The sequence below is a fragment of the Balaenoptera borealis genome (genome assembly GCF_965194805.1).
Source record: "Balaenoptera borealis genome assembly, chromosome: 11".
NCBI lineage: Eukaryota > Metazoa > Chordata > Mammalia > Artiodactyla > Balaenopteridae > Balaenoptera > Balaenoptera borealis.
This window is the reverse complement of record NC_138868.1, coordinates 111,686,102-111,698,278: the sequence shown is the minus strand read 5'-3', so window position 1 is coordinate 111,698,278 and position 12,177 is coordinate 111,686,102. Positions and strand designations below refer to the sequence as shown.

The following is a 12,177-nucleotide window of genomic DNA, read 5'->3' as shown; positions in this document are numbered from 1 at the left end:
TATCTCTGAAATAGCATCTATCACAGTATGTCGTTATTTATGTACACGTGTATATAGCATGCAACTGTCTTTCTTCTGGTCTGTGAACTCCTAAAGGGAAGAAACATTTCAGAAATCTAAGTTAGCTACCTTTTATGGGAATGGTGAGGGTCTGACACCAGCGACCTTTCTGTGAGTAGCAGAGGGTGCCGGCTCTATGCTCTCCCAGCTTCTGTCCCCTCCCTTGGGTGGCCGGCCCACCCCTCTTCGGGGCACTGCCTGGGGCCCCCGGAGCACCCTGCACCTGCTCAGGGGGCCCAGTGCCTGGGAGTCAGTGTCGCAGGTGGGGAGGGGCTTCTTCTGCTAGGATGAGGCCCAGCTCCCTGGCTTTCCCTCCAGGCTCCTCTAAGGATGGGCTGGGGCTGAGGCTTTGCCTGAAAGGCACCCTTTCTCTCCCCTCCCTGACCCGCTCTCCACCCTCTGACTGTCCCCCCCTGGGGGGGCACTCTCTTCCACACAAATCCTCACCACCTTGGGTCTGCTTCCCACGCTACCCGGAAGGAGGTCGGGGTCCTCAGTCACAAAGCACTGGGTCTGGGCTCAGGGCATGCTGGCTCTGACCCAGCCACTGTCGCAAGTTCAAGTCTCTCCAGCTCTTTTCTTTCCTCCCCTCCCCCCTGCCCCTCCCCCTCCTCCCTCCTCCCTCACCTCCCCCGCCTCCCCCCTCCTCCCCCTCCTCCCCCTCCTCCCCCTCCTCCTCCTACCTCCCCCAAACTCCCCCACCTCCCCCCACCCCATCTCCTCTTTTCCTTCCTCCAGGAGCAAATCAGCCACCGTCTGTCTTCTCGGGCTGGGCTGGGCGGGGAGCAAGGATGCCCAGGGTCGTCCACTGAGCAGGCAGTCCTGGGTTAAATTCTCCCAATTCTCTGGGTTTGTTTTCCTAATTCTTTCACGGGGATGGATCGCGTGGTCTCCCGTCCTGTGATGATCTACGGGAAACAAGGGACACGAACTTCGGAAGAAGGAAAAGGAAAGGGCCCACGTACAGAGGATGGGTGTTCTGTGCAGGTCGGTGGAGAAAGTTTTCCAGCCACCACGTCCTCCTACCCCCCCTGGCTGGACGTCCTGGTCGGTGAATACAGGGAGGCCGGGTCCGGGTGGGGAGGGCCGCCAGGTCCCTCCGCAGGCCTGGGAGTGCTAACGGAGCGCGGGAGGATTAGCCACACGCCGCTTAATTCCTGTTAATCAGGATTGAGGGGCCCGTGTGCTCCTAAGTAGCAGCTGAGCTGCCAACCGGCCGCCCGGGCTCCCCGCCCCCACACTCCCATCGCCCCAGTCCCAGGCTGGTCCTCCCCGGGCCTCTCAGCTTCCATCCCCTCTCCCGCCTCTGGGATTTTTTTTTTTTCTCCCACTGGCTCGTTGGTCTTCACCGTCCCAGCCGCTGCTCCCATCTCTGTGGTGTGGTCCTTCCCTTCTCCTGCAGGTTCCCCCTTGTTTTGAACACACGCAGCCCCACGCTCTTGTAACTTCTGTTCTTGCATCAACAAACTCCCTGACCCTTGGTTGACCTGCAAAGGCCAAGTTCAAAGGCAACCCTTCCTGGCTCCTGCGGAGCCGGGCGGGTCTCCCTCATCCCTGACCTCACAGAAGATTCCAAAGCTGGGGCTCCCTCTCCTCATTGCCGAGGACAGACTGTCCTGTTTCTCCTCCTCCACCTCCACGTCTACCTCCTCCAGCTGAGCTCAGAGCCAGCCTGTGCTGAGAGGGAAACAAACTTCCCACCCAAGGTCAGACGGTGATCAGGCCTCACCCTGCTTGGGCTTGTTATTGTCTCTGCATCACCCTGTGTCTGCTGTCTCGGTGTCTGTGTGTGTGTGTGTGTGCGCGTGCGTGCATGTGTGTGCACAGGGGCGTGCATCTACCTGTCTGCGTGGAGCAGTGCCTATGAGATAATATGCACGAACTCTGTGTGGAGCCCCCGTGTGAGAAGCGTGGGGAGGTGGAGTGGGGGGGACGGGGGCTGGCGAGGGGAGGAACCCGTGTGCGTAGATGCGTGTCTGAGCTGTGTGTTGCAGAAAGCTGTTGGGGTGTGTGTGTGTGTGGAAAATGACATTTGTAGAAATGCATATTTAACCACAGAAATGAACTGAGGTGGGAAAAGTGTTTGATTGTGTGGACTTTGGGAAGGTTGGGTTTTGGATGAAAAACAGAGAGGAAGCTTCTCAGAAGCATCCAAACGGAAGTTGACTACCTTTTATGGTTATCTCATGGATAAGCCCCTTAAAATGTCCGATTCTGGGGCAGCAGCAAACATCCAGGGTTTGGCTTCCCTCCAAGAACTGGCTTTGTTTCCAAGAAGCTTGTTAGACTAAGAAAAAAGCATCTTTGACCTTGTCCCACCCCCACTCTCAAACTCCAAGGACAGGGACTTCCCTGGTGGCGCAGTGGTAAGAATCCGCCCACCAATGCAGGGAACACGGGCTCGAGCCCTGGTCCGGGAAGATCCCACATGCTGCGGAGCCACTAAGCCTCTGCGCCACAACTACTGAGCCTGCGCTCTAGAGCCCGTGAGCCACAACTACTGACCCCACGCGCCACAACTACTGAAGCGCGCACGCCTAGAGCCCATGCTCCACAACAAGAGAAGCCACCGCAATGAGAAGCCCGCGCACCACAACGAAGAGTAGCCCTCGCTCGCGGCAACTAGAGAAAGCCCACGCACACAGCAACGAAGACCCAACGCAGCCAAAAAAAACCCCAAAACAACTCCAAGGACACACACACACACACACATCCCCCTCCTCCAGCTCCCCCCCACCCCCGACGCTGGCCCTCTCACCTGAGCAGGGTCCAACCGCGTGGTCCCCAACGGCTGACAAAGGAGAGGAGGGGGCAGAGAGCAGCCCTGGCCTGGGCCTCCCCCGCGCTCCGATCCCGCTGCAGAGCCCACCGCGACCCCTCGGGACAGCCACCCGGCCGCCCGGACAGCAGGTGTCGGCCACCAGCGGGCTGGCCGGGCGCCAGGCTCATGGCGCCACCTGGCGGCCACTCCTGCCGCCACAGCTCCTTCCCCGCCAACCCAGCCCTCACGCAGGCCGTGCTGGCTTCCAACCCCAGCTGTTTGTTCTGCGTCCACTGTTCAGAGGGACTTCTGTGGACTGACGTGGATGGGGCACAGAACCAGAAAGGGTTATGGCCCTGAAACCCACGGGTCAGCGACCTGGTTGGGGTGAGGAAGAGGAGAGGGGCCAGCTAGGAAAATTCCAGGTGTTTCAGTCTGGGCTGGGCCAGGGCGAGCCCCTAACCCAGGCTGTGAGAGGACTTTTCTACCCTCTTTAAGAGCATTTCCGTATTCATCTAAAAATGCAGGATTGGGAGCCGGGCAGCCTGCACTGGCGGCCTGGGGTCTACCAGCCATGAGGGCGAGACCCCTCTGGCGGGGGAGAGGGGAGTGGGCCACAGGGAGGGTCCCCAAGCCTGGGAGGGGAACCCGCGGCCTAAGGCCAGCAGAAGGAGCGCTGGAGGTGAACGCTGCTTCTCTACTCACTCTGTGACCTTGAGAGAACTGCTTAGCCTCTCTGGGCCTCGCCTTAAATTTCAGAACCTCCCGTTGTAAGGCCTCGGTCTGTGTTCAAGCCGCAGCCGCCATCACGTCCTCTTTCGTGCTGCAGTCACACCGGTCTATTCTCCTCCTTCCAAACAGACATCGCTGGCTCTTAAAGTCTGCTGGTGTCATTCCGTTTGCTTGGGGTGCCCACCCCACCTCATCTGTGCCTCTAAATTCCATCCATCCCCACAGGGAACCCAAATTCCATTGCTTCCCTGGAGCTTCTCCTGATCTTCCCAACTGCATATCCATCCCCTCGTCCTCTCCTGGAGCCACCCGGGGACTCATGGACCCTTCTCCTGGGTGATGCTTCACGGTACATCCCGGTCATCTGGGCCTTTATCTTACACCCTCGCCAGGTGGCCAGCTCCACCAGTGGATACCATCCTAGCTCGTCTTTGCGGAGCCTGCCTGGCACTGCTCTGGCCACGCTGCGGGCTGAGCAGACCCCTTAGGGAATAAAGGGGAATGTCCTCTTTTTCATATCTCAGCTTACGTGTCATTGCTCCCAGTAAGTCTCCATGAACCTCCCACCCCACCCCACTCCTGCTGCTTCTAGAACAAGCCTTCCTCCTGTCCTCCTGCTTAGCGCACTGGCCTGCAGCTGCCTCCTTGCCTTTCTCACCTACGCGGCGATTAGCTCCTTGAGGAAAGACTAGTCTTTGGGTCACCATTGCCTGGACTGTTCATGACACATGGTAGGAGCTCAGTAACTATCTGGTGACGGAATAGGTGGATATGTGCGTGGATGGGTAGGTACCTGGAAATGCGGAGGCTGCGGACGGGCTAAGGGTGGTCTTTAAGACCCCTTTACAAGCTAATATTTATGATTACAGAGCTGGGAGTTCTTCTTTGAGGGAGAGTAGCCCCGGCTATTTGCAAAACCACAGGGTGATCTTGGTGGGCTGCAGACGTTGTTGTCCCCTGAAGGGACGTTGTTTGCTTCTGTGGGGATCTGGCCTCCCACTCCACGGGGAATTTCGTGTTCCCTGGGCTCAGCCTGGCCCAGAACTTGGCAAGATCTCTGGGGTGTTCTTTTTGTCACCAGCCCGGGTAGGAGGGCGGACGGGTGGGTGGGAACCGTTTTGGGAAAGAGTGTTGGGGAGTGTTTGTGTGTGTGGTGAGTCAGGGCCTCGGAGCCCTAATCTCTGCCCCCCTCTCCGTGGGGGGTTCTCACCACTCAGAGGGGGTGGAGGGCCACCAACTGTCTTTGGAAAGTTTTCTGAGTCACAGCTTCTCCCAAGTCAGCTGGATCTTATGTAACGGGCCCTCTGTTCTAAAGACAACAGGACCTGATGGGCCGGGATGGCTGCTGTACCCCCAGCAGGACCTGCCTGCTCCAGCCCCTGCTACCTGCCCAGCCAGGTGGTGGCCCCCTTAGGAAGCAGCACTTTGATGTTTATTCCCACTGGCAGGGGGTTTAGGTCATCTTCACAGGCCCCGTGGGGATGCCTTCCTTTCCCTCCTGTTGGTCCCGCATCAGGCGGGGCTGATGGGAAGATGGGGCGCCCACAGCGCCCTGTGACTCCTGCATCCGCCCGAGCCCCAGCGGCAGGTGCGGTCAGGGCCGGCTCCCAGGTCCCTGGCTGCTGCAGGGCCGTCCTCTCTCTGCTCTCTTATCACCTCACTCTCCAGGCAGAGGGAGATGCAGCTTTGGGCTTCCTGTCTCTGACACCAGAGCCCATTTGCCTGTCACAACATGGTTCTGTCAGGGAGCCCAGATAAGGCCCAGAGTGATTTTGTAGACAGACTGGCGGGGAGAGGCCTGGCCAAGGGACGCAGGCCCCGGGGCCCCGGGAGAAAGCAGGGCTCGGGAGCCCGTGGAGAGTCGAGGGGCTTCCACAGGCTTCTGGGAGGCAGCCGGAGGCCCCTGCAGATGCCCAGCGTTGCTGCCCTTTACGACTTGCTGGAAGGAAAGCGCTTTTGCTCATGCCTCAGGTTCAGGGGGCTGGGGCTGGAGGCTCTGGGAAAGCGGGGAAAGTAAGGGGGTGTGTTTTGGGGGGCGACACCATTGCAGCATCCTGCCGGCTACTCCCCAGAACGAGAGGGAGTGACACCAGGCTGGGAGCTGAGGATGAACTTCCCGACGGTGAGGATGGCCACGCGGGCCCAGTGGCCTGGGAGGGAGCATGTTGTAGACAAGAAGGAGAGCTTAGGGTGGCAGTTGGAGCAGCTGGTGGTCCGCGGGAGCCTCCAGCCCATCGCGACCCTCTGCCCCCTCCTCAATGCGAGGACGTTTCGTGGGGGCCCAGGCGGCCCTGAGCCCAGACGGGGGAGCTAGAGGAAGGACCTCAAGGGGCCCTGAGATGAGCGGGACCAGCTGAGAAAGAGCCGGGTGGGCAGCAGGGAGGGAGGCAGGCGGTGAGCCGGGCCCGGATGGCCCAGGTGGATGCGGACAAGTCCCAGAGGAGAGGACACCAGCCTTCCCTCTGCCCGGGTGCCTGGAGGCAGGAGAAGCACAGCAGACCTTCCTGGGTCCCATTGAGCAAAAGCTGGGGAGACCTGGGAGGGGGGGGCAGGAACAGGAGAGGCAGAGAAGAGGGAGAAAGGACAGAAGTGCCCAGCGACCAGCAGGGCTGGCGGCGGTGGGGGTGGGGGGTTGGGTGACAGTGCAGGGGAGGGAGCTGCGGCCCTGGGCAGGGGCCAAGCTGAGCCAGGATTTCTGAAGTGAGCTCTAATTTCATTTCGGGCTGCGGTGGAGCCGGGGGCAGGATCTGTTTCACCCTCACAGGCTGAGCCCCGAGGCCCTGGAATTTCAGGCCCTCCTGCCTTATCTGCAGCTTGGGGACATAATCCAACTGGTCAGGTAGGGCCTGGGGAAAGCGTCCAGGAGCCCTGACCCAAGCCTGAGGCACTCACTGTGGTCAGCGCCCACACGGGCGTCCCTGGCTGGGATCTGTCGGGCAGTCCACTTCCTCGGGCAGGTCTTCCTTCCTGGGGTGCAGCTGTCCCTGCGCTCCTTCTGGACCTCAGGGAATCTCCACTGCTCTGAAGAGGAGGGGCCACAGCGCAGAGGTCACGCCTGCACATCGGAACCCGAGCCTGGCTGACCCCCAGGCTCTCCCTGAGCCAGTCACCCCCGGCCCTGACCTGCGTCCCCTTCTCAAGGGGAGGCTGCTGACGGGTCTCACCTGGGGGCGCGGGCGAGGACCCCTGGGACGACGTGCGCAGAGACATCTGCCTCTTTGGCTTCCCACGGAGTTGGCTCTGGTTTTCACGCACCACTGACCTCACACACGTGATCCTGTTTGTCCCAGATGGAGACCGCGTGTCCCCGTGACGCCGGCCTCTTCCTCCTGCACCGGGAACAGCCCCTGCTCAGCCCCCTTTTCTTGCCCATAAATGTCCTCCCACCTCCAGTACAGAAAACGCGCTAGTCACACGCACGGCTTTTTGGAGAGCCGCCTCTTTCCCAAAGCCCCCGCTGAGGGTTCTAACCCACTCAATTCCTTCCTCCTCTGACTTACTGTGTTTCCAGCCAGCGCCTGGAAATTTAACATCGAAATCATAGAATGATAGAGTTTGCGGGCAGGAAGGGCCCTGACAAATGACCCCTGTCCGTTGCTCTTAATCAGGATGGTGGAGAAGTAGCAATATATTGACTGGCATCCTCAGGCATTCCCCACCGGTGTCACAAATCAACCACAGCCTCAGAGTCCTTCTCAACCCAGCGCTCCAGGCAGAAGCGCTACCGCCGTCCTTAACCTAGACAGTCGGAGGTCACCTGCACAGGTGGGGAACCCGCTTCGGGCCGCACAGTGCGGGCTGGAGCTCTGGTCTAGTCCTTACCCAGTGCTCCTTGGACCACGCCGGGGCCTCTCTGTCTTCTGGTTGTCCTCTGCCCTCCCCATGAGGCGATGTCTTAAACTGCTCTGGTGTCGGGTCAGGACTCCACCTGTTCACCTGCTGATGGCGTGGCCCCCTGGGGTTTCTCCCCATGTCCTGTAACTTGTCTTCAGAACCCGTGTGAAGGGGCAGGGGAACCGGGGCTAAAGGAGGCTCAGTCTGCGTGCTGGTCAAGCCCACCCGGCTCCATGTCCTCCCCTTTGCCCCCAGCAGCTCCGGTCCCTGGGAAGCTGCAGAGGGTGCTGGCCTCGGGGCCAGAGTGTCCTCTTCTGTCTGCGGCTGGTCTGCTGAGGGGCCTCTGTCTCCACCCATCCAAGGGAGAGGAGGAGGAAATCTGATGCCCACCTCTCGGGGCCCCAAGGGCGTGCGGAAAGGTCTCCTGAAGGGGGTCCTGTGTCCTGGGGGAAGGGTGGGGGCAGTGGAGGCGACACGGCTGACGTCCAGGTTGCTGGAGGTGCTTTTGCCTCAACTACGACTCCTGGAGGCCAGAGTCTTTCCCTGCCCGGTCCCCCAAGCTAGAAGCCTCAGCATACCCCCGGCCCCGGCCAGTTCTACGGGTCCCGCATCCTGGTCTCCCTGCCACCCTGGGCCCCTCTCATGGCACCTTGCTGATCTGCAGGTCTGCAGGGCCCCTAGTTGAGCTCCGTAGTCATGTCACAGCTTCGCTGGACTTGTCTTTCCAGAACCTAGATTTCCTCGTGCCGTTCTCCGCCGCAGCTCGCCATCAGCGCACCGCCTTCAGGAGGAAGGCAAGCTCCTTGCCCCGGTTCCCAGCCTCTGCACTCTTTGCCTCTCGGATCGCGTGCTCCGCTGTGCTCTGCAGGACGTCAGCACCATCCCTGGTCTCTGTCAGCTAGAGGCCCGTTCCCCCAGCCCGGCAGCTTTCACCAACCAACATGTGTCCAGACACTGCAAATGTCCTCTGGGACACCATCGATTGAGAACCACTGTCTTCGCTCACAGATCAGGCCGATAATAATGACTGATAAGTTAGTGCGTATTTCACCCTTCCCCTGAGTGAATCTTCAGAACCTCCCTGTGGGGCAGTCCTATCAGGATCCCCACTTCATAGATGCTTAGAAGGCACCCCTTGGAAGGGATTCAGATCTTTCAAGAGAGCCAAAGATTTTCCCTTCCATGTGGGGTGAGAAGAGAGGATTATAATTCAAAACCTCTTCTCCTTGAGGCCAGGCTGCTAAGCCAGAGTCAAGGCAGGATCTGAAACTGGGCTGCCTGCTGGCGGGGTCTGCCTCCACCCCCACCCCCACCAACCCCACCCCTCCCCCTCCCCCTTCCCACCCCACCTCTCCCCACCCCCACCCCATGCGGCCTGCTCCTCCCCGCCGCCCCCAGGCACTGTCTGCCCTCCCCAAGCCCACACCTTCCCAGGGAGGTCTCCGCATCACTCAGGCCCAGGCAGACCCTCTGCCCTCTTCTCTGCAGGAAGGGGCAGTGACCCACCCCCCCACCCCGGGGCGATGCAGGCTGGGACACAGCCTTGGTGTCGGGTGATTGCACAGGGCTGTGATGGTCCGGGGCTCTGCTCTGCTCTCCGTTGCAGTGAAGGGGTGCACGCTCCCCAGATGCTTGTGGAGTGGGATGGAGCGTGGGGACAGATGGTCAGCCCCTCCGAGGGCCGATGCCCAGTGTCCATTGGACACCAGGAGCTACAGAGCCTCTGGGCGGGCAAACCGGACACATGCCCCCTCCGGGCACATGGGCTGGGTTCGGGGCCCTCCGCTGGCCGGGGCCTTTGAGCCGGGCGTGAACTACAGCCCAGCTCAGCGGGACACAGTGGAGCTCAGGTTGCCCAGAGGCTCCGCAGCTCCTGGTGTGTTATGGACACTGGGCATCGGCCCTCGGAGGGGCTGGCCATCTGTCCCCCCTCCATCCCGCCCCTGCAGAGGCCAGAGCGGCTTCCGGTGAAGGCCTTCCGGAGCGTCCTCGTCTCTCTCCGCTCCCCAGGGAGCAGCGCAGGGCACTGCCATGTGTCTTGTTTGTCTGCCCACGCATGCACGCAGCGGGCACACACCTGCACCCCCCCCCAGTGGAGGTGGCCATGCCCATGCGCAGGGACACCGAGAGTGTCTGTCACACGTTGTGCAGAACCTGCACGTGTGCACATGTGCCTTGTGACACCAGGACACATGCTCATATGTGGTCACGTCAACGTAGACCCTGGGTAAGGGACACGCAGGCCTTCTAGATCCCCGAAGGACGCAGTCTGCGCCCTGCGCTGTCCCTGTGGAGCGGGGGGAGAGGAGGCCGCTCTGGCCTGTGCAGGGGCAGGTGCCGAGGCGGAGAAATCAGGGACCACCTTCCCTCCTCCTGTCCCTCTTTCTGAGCTGCCTCTCTGAGCAGCGGCCAGGCCCCCAAACCCCTGCACAAGCTGGCCCCAGCTAGCCGGACCACTGCTGGGCTGGGGAGGGGGCTCTCAGGGCCAAGGGAGGGGGTGGGCTGGGCTGGGTGAGTCTCCAGAGAAGCCCAGTTCTTGTTCCCTAGTGACAATCAGAGCAGAGAAGGGCCTTCCTGAGAACATGTCAGTGTTTTGGGGTGAGGATGGCGGGCAGAGAATCGAGAAAATTCAGGGGCCAGGGCCACTCACGAGACAGGGGCCCAGGACTGTGTCTGTGGCCACATATTCACGTGAGGGCACCCACCTGGGCGGGTGTGAGGGGCTGTGGCCTGGGAGGGGGCAGAGGTCAACGGGAAAACGCAGAGATACAGCCCAGCCCCGTCAGAGCATTCCTGCAGGTGGGGGAAGGGCAGGGACCTTGCTTGTACGCCCACACGTGCACGCACCAGAGCAGGGGACCACTGTGCACCCGCAGACCCCTGTGTGCACCGTCCCGGCACCCCCAGGGGTCCCCTCTCAGCCCAGACTTTGCCTCACATGCGTACACACAGCTTTCACTGCCCCCAAATTCCTCCACTTCTGAAAAAGACAAGGGGAAAAAGGGCCAAGATACAAGAGGAGATAAAAATAGCTGAAAATAAGCTCTTTGGGTCAGAAAGCTCCCCTTTTCAGTGAGTCACCAATTTTTCCAGACTGAGCACACATGCACACACACACACACACGTACACAATCCTGCCTCCAAGTCATGCACAAGTCCTTGCACAGACCCTCGGTCTCACGCTCTGTCCTCAGAGGTAAAATTACCCTCCAAGGCGGGTCCTGTGGGCTTTGGGGAGCTTGGCAGGCAAAGTCCCCACCCTGTCCCCTGCCCCTCGCCCCCTGCGCTCAGCTTCTTCAACTGCCCTGCATTTCCTGGTCCCCCCCGCAGCGGGGCACCCGCAGGAAAGGGTGGTCAGGCGGGAGCATCCGAGGCTGGAGCGGGCAGACAGACCCCCCCCCCGCCAGGCCCTCTCGGCCAGGGGCCAGGCAGGATCTGTGAGCGTGCTCCGGGAATTGCATCGGTGGCTTTGGGGGGGCACGATGGCGTGGCGGCCTTCCACAAGGCGAGGCCAGCAGAGGCATCCTAGCGGAGACAGGGCTCCCTGCGATCCTGGGCCACCGCGGCCCCTCCCTGCCTTCCCCAGCCTCCTGCAGACACGAGGGGTGTCTCTGCACAGCTACTGTCCTGAGCTGGGCAGGACCAGCCCTGCCCTCCTGCACTCCTCCAGGCTCCTCTGGTGCAGACAGCAGCCCGGACGGCAGCCTGTCTTCCAGACCCCACTGCCTCTGTCATTCTTTCTCTCCCCTCTTCCCCCTCCTCCTCGCCTTCCTTTTCCCTCTCTCTTTCCCTCACATCCTTCCCTCCGTCCTCTCTCCACCGCCACCCCTGTGTGTGAAGCCCAAGTCAGCTTCATTCCAGGCCTTTAAAGAACTCAGGTCCTGAGCGGCCCCTCCCACCTGCTCACAGGAGCATGACCCCCTGGTGACCCTTCGTCCCTCTGAGCCTCTGGGGTCCCTACTCACCAGGACTTAGCTGGACATCACGTCCCTGGGCCTTTTCAGGAAACAGGGATGTGGTGGCCAGAGAGGATTTACCTGAAAATGCGGAGCAAATCTGAGGAAGTGGCTCTGGGCCTTGGGACGTGTCCTGTGTCCAGGATTACGACGAGCCCTTTGGAGGGTGGTGCTGGGGCCACCACGCCCGTCTCCTCGGGGCAGCTCTGGGACCCTGTGTCCTCTTCCCAGACCGTTGTACCCAGGCCAGCTGGGCCTCGCCGTGCTTGGGGTGGGCTCTGCATTCGGGCTGCGGCCTCCACCTGATGGCTCTGTGGCTTTGGCGAGTTTGCGTCTCTGGGCCTTTGTTTCTTCAACTGCCAAAGGGAATAATAATACCACCACCTAGATCATAGGGTCCTTTTATGTCTGTGGTGCTTCAAACAGTGAAAGCAGGCACCTGGCAAGTACCTCACAAGGGCCAGGTCAGCTGGCTGAGTCTTTCCATGGTTCCTTCCCCTCAGAAGCACCGCCCCGAGGAACCCCATCCCTTCCCTGGGGGAGCTTCTGGGGCGTCAGAGTCAAGATGCAGGACCTGAGTCTCCTGTCTCCCCCAGGGGGTCTCCCGTTCCCCCCGGGGGGTCCCCCGTCTCTCCCGGGGGTCTCTGTCCCCCCTGGGGGTCCCCTGTGTCCCCTAGTCTGTGCCCGTTCGGCAGCACTTGAGTGTTGCCCACCTGTGTCCCCTCTTTCCCAGCCTGAGCTGAACAAGGGCAGAGAGGAGGCTATTTTTAGCCCCAGACAGAAGCAGCAGCGGTGCAGCCAGTGCACAGAGCTCCACTCTCCAAGGGAGGGTCC

At 61.0% G+C, this 12,177-nt stretch overlaps 1 long non-coding RNA gene across 1 annotated transcript; it reads right to left on the bottom strand.

Moving 5' to 3' along the window:
• Positions 1-770: 770 nt before the first annotated feature.
• Positions 771-8,263, bottom strand: LOC309606611. Its single transcript, XR_014231990.1, has 3 exons — positions 6,446-8,263; positions 3,527-3,671; positions 771-968 (listed from the first exon to the last, which is right to left on the bottom strand). It is a non-coding gene; the product is annotated as an uncharacterized lncRNA (long non-coding RNA).
• Between the last annotated feature and the right edge of the window lie 3,914 nt (positions 8,264-12,177).